The 4,311-nt window shown below is 44.5% G+C and overlaps 1 protein-coding gene across 2 annotated transcripts in view; it reads right to left on the bottom strand.

Moving 5' to 3' along the window:
• SAR1A (secretion associated Ras related GTPase 1A) overlaps positions 1–3,697 on the bottom strand; it is a 14,875-nt gene extending 11,178 nt beyond the window's left edge. The window contains exons 1-2 of one of the 2 annotated variants that reach the window (XM_023740723.1): positions 3,580–3,675; positions 3,138–3,179 (exon numbers count right to left, since the gene is read on the bottom strand). The gene's annotated coding sequence lies outside the window, so the exon portion shown is untranslated. Of the gene's footprint in view, positions 1–3,137; positions 3,180–3,579 lie in introns of both variants that reach the window. The other variant, XM_004386373.3, reaches the window with a different exon arrangement.
• Positions 3,698–4,311: the final 614 nt, after the last annotated feature.

The following is a 4,311-nucleotide window of genomic DNA, read 5'->3' as shown; positions in this document are numbered from 1 at the left end:
CCCCTGGAGCTGACACCCTCAATTTGGACTTTTAGCCTACTTTAACTGTGAGGAAATAAACTTCTCTTTGTTAAAACCATCCACTTGTGGTGTTTTTGTTATAGCAGCACTAGATGACTAAGACAGATGCACTAAATAGAAAATAAGAATTAAAATCATATTAACCCACCCTTGTAAACAGTTCTAAAACAGTCACCAAAATTCTACTGGCAGGCACAATTTGCCCTGCTCTATTTACCAATGCTATCTTTTCTTAAATAATATTTGTTTAACCCTTTTTGCAGATAGGAGCCCTGGTGGCACAGTGGTTAAGAGCTTGGCTGCTAACCAATATAGGTCGGTAGTTGGAATCCACCGGCCACTCCTTGGAAACCCTGTGGGGCAGTTCTAGTCTGTCTTATAGGGTTGCTGTGACTCAGAATCAACTCAATGAGTTTGGTTTTGGTTTTGTTTTTTATGCAGATATGTATCTCCATTTATAAAAAGAAATAACAATCACTATTTTAGAGAACTATAAAGAGATAAGAGAATCTTTTCATAATGTGAGTATTCAAGCACTAACACATTTTACAAACACGGATTTTCTTGAAATAAGAATTCTTGTTCAGGACATAGTAGTACGTTCCTAGCTAGTAATTAAATACATAAACTTAATCAGAACTGATATTACCACTTTTCTTAATGTTTCCTATAGGCCTAAACAAAAGACCCAAGGCTACTAAAGGGTCTATATACATTGGTAATAAACAAGACCTCTGAGCGAAGAGGGGAGGGACTAGAGACACTGGTGAGTCTTTTTTTGGGTTTCTCAGAGTCAGCATCTCCTTGTCACTCTGATCTTCTCCCTCAATGTCTCAGGTACAGGTACAAAAAAAAAGATTCAACCCTTCACTCCTCTCCATCAGCAGAACGTCTGAACCCAAAGTTTTATACCAGCTGTCATCAAACAAAACTTTCATAGACAGTGACCCATAAAAAAGGTGATCGTTGAAATACTAAATCAATAGAAATTGAAAAATGGAGGCAGTAAGTTAATTTTCTTTTTAATCTTATTATCAAGATTTCATTAGGCCTGCAGTCTGATCTATAAACTTTAGGACCTGTTTAATGTTTACTTTCTATGGCTCTTACCATGGAGAGCCAAATGACGCTAGGGAGCTTTAAGTGGAGGTGGAAACTGAAGGCAAAAGTGAAAATGAAAAGACATTAAATGATTTTTTTTTTTTTTCTCTTTTCAGTAACATCAAACTATACTGGGCAGGAGAAAAGTGCGCGGTGGGGGGGGTGCAAATTTAAATTGAAATGCTAAAGCATGTTAAATAATACTGCTGTATGGAAACTTAGTCTACTCTTCAAGAAGTTTAATAACTTAAATACACTTAAAAATGTTCCTGTGCTTACGTTCCCATTTACTATTGGCAAGCAAAAAAAAACAAAAAACAAAACAAAACAATGTGCCAAAAAAAAACAAAAAACAAAACAAAACAATGTGCCTTCCCTCTACAGTACCCTCAAAGCAGCCGTCCTTCCACACTTTTCTCAGTCTGTCGCTTGTAGAAGCACGCTCACCTTTACAAAGCACCTCTCATTAAAGTCACTCCCATTCTGATCACTCCCTTACAACTCCTTTACATTGTCATTTGTACTACATGGTTTTGTAGTCAATGCTTTAGAGACTTTAAAAAAAGTTTTACTACATCATTTTAGACATATGTTTTGTATCTTCCCAACTAGCTGAACCCTGCACAGGTGACAAGAGGAAAAACTCACAATGTTAAAGGATTTTCAATGTTAACTGAACTACCCTGATGTTCCAATTTATTTTCCTTTGACATTCCTACTTTAAAAACCCATTCTTCCCTCCAAAACAATCTATGGAGAGTGCCTGAAGAAACTCTTTTGGGTGACGCTAAAAATAATAAAAACCTTTAAAGCACCCAAAGGGCTGGGTTGTACTGCCACCCAAAGTTAAGGAAATGGCCTTGATGGTTCCTCCATCCTTGAGATCTTAGGATTTGCACACCTCATCAGTAGTGTTTTACAGTTTATACAGCGGCTGCACATTCGTCTCATTTCATCCTCACACCAACCACACCAGGCAGGGAGCCCTGACCTCACTTAGAAGAGGATGGTGACACTCCTAGGTGAGCTGACTTGTCTGAGACTGCTCAGCTAAAAAAGCAACAGTGTCAAGATTTAAACCTTCATCTTTTAAATACCAAAGCCAAAGTTTTTCCTATTAATATCACAGAAAATTCCAATCCAAAACACAAAATTGCTGAAAGAAAGAACTAAAAATTTCTTAAGCCACCAACTACACAGATTACAAGTCTTTGAAACCAAAAAAAAAAAACCCAAACCAGTTACCATCGAGTCGATTCCAACTCAAGGTGACCCAATCTTCCTTATAACTCATCACACCTTTTGGATGGTATTTTAATATTTAATAACTAGCATTCTACATACTTCCTATTCTCGATGCACTCCACCACCTTACAGTAGAGTACTCTGTAACAGAAGGGCTTGAAAAACTACCAACAAAAACACTGCTCACGTAAGCCAAATTAAAACTTGCCAAGTTCAGGACTAATTGATTCAAACAAATAGAAAAGAGGAGCATCAGGCTAACCATTAGCCAATAAAGAACCTCAGGAAAGGCTGCCCTTCTATTTATGCATTATTATTATACTCAGAACCACTTTGGGACACCATTCCAGAGCAGATTTGGGATAGCATGCAGCTGCCTTTTAGCTAAAAAAAAAAAAAAAAACTGTCTAGCTGGGGTAAATGTCAAAGGCCAGCCCCACTGCAAATGCCACAATCTAAGCAGATGGACTCAAGGTAAAAGAGAAAAGACAAGAGCAAGGGAAAATGTTAACAGAGAATTTAGCGTCACCCCTCACAAGTTGGCCCCGACCCGGCAACAGTCGGGAAGAAAACACTAGCCTATACCAAACGCTGATGAGAAAATTTTTCCATGCACGAAGGAAAGGAGCAAGAGGAGAGGAGTAAAAGGACAAAATCTGGGGTTCGACCCAGAGCACCAGAGGATAACAGAGCTGAAGTCGGGAGAGCCGTGAACTAGGAGCCAGGAGAGCTGGTTCGATCGCTCACACTTGCTAGCTGCCGGGCCTTACTTAGCCAATTCACTCTGCCTCGGCCAGCCTCAGTCCTCGAGTCTGTAAAACAAGAATAATCAAGGACTCCCACCTCGCCTCACCGAGGGCCGTGACGGCTCATCTAAGACGGGACCGAAGCCGTTTCGTAAACCGAGCGCACAGTACAGTCAAGAGAACTATTATCCGAAAGGGACCATCCTCTTCCCCTGGCCCGGCAGTCCCAAGGCCCCGAGCGGAATACCGGTAGCCCGATACCCCTTAGGGCGGGCAGGGAACGAAGCCGACAGGGCCAAGTCGGCCCGTCCCCGCCCAGAACCAGCCCCGCGGCCCCAGAGAACCGCCTGCGTGTCACTTCCCCCCCACAACCCTGCCTGGGCCGGCCTCCACCCGGACCCTCACCGCCGTCTGCCCCAGCCCCTCCGGCCCCGGCTCCCACCCCCGCCGCGGCCTCGTGACTCACGGCCCGAAGGGCTGCTCTGGCGGCGACCGGCTGCTTCGACCCTGCCTCAGCGCACACAAACCAGCAACATCCAAGACCGCCAGCAACTTGCCGGATGTACGTAATGTCCCCTCCCTCGAGATTTCCGGGTGCGTGCTTACTCCCGCCCCTTCGCAAGCGTCAGGGCGCTCGGCAGCCTCGGCGCCGCCCTACCACAGACTCGAGCCGCGAAGAGGCGGGTCTAAGGCGTGACGGTACGCGCGCAGGGGCGAGCCTTGAGTTGACCCCGCCTCCTTATATATCACGCAAGAGACGTGGCAATGCCGGGGCCCAGGAGGTAGGGGCGGGATCGTGGAATGCTTCGATGCCTTAGGTGCTCGAGGGTCACGAGTTCAAATCCAGCTGCATTCCGAGACGCACGGGGAAAACCAAAAGTGATGACCTTGGAGTCCTCGACCTAAGGTGCATCCCACCAACCTTTTGCTTTGTCACATTGTCCCTGTGATAGCCTGTTTTTCTGAATAACAACGATGTTTATGCCCCAGGCAGTGCGCTGAATATATGCCTCATCCATTTAACCCTCATTACAGTCCCTGGAAGGACCAGTCCCTGGAGAAGTAGAGGGTCAGCGAAGAAGAGGAAGACCCTCAACATGATGGATTGACACACTGACTGCAACAATGGGCTCAAACATAACAATTGTGAGGATGGCTTAGTACAGGCCACTGTTTCATTCTGTTGTACATGAGATGG

The sequence above is a fragment of the Trichechus manatus genome, unplaced genomic scaffold (assembly GCF_000243295.1).
Source record: "Trichechus manatus latirostris isolate Lorelei unplaced genomic scaffold, TriManLat1.0 scaffold00163, whole genome shotgun sequence".
Lineage (NCBI taxonomy): Eukaryota > Metazoa > Chordata > Mammalia > Sirenia > Trichechidae > Trichechus > Trichechus manatus.
Note: the sequence above shows the minus strand (reverse complement) of the source record. Positions and strands in the feature narration are given on the sequence as shown.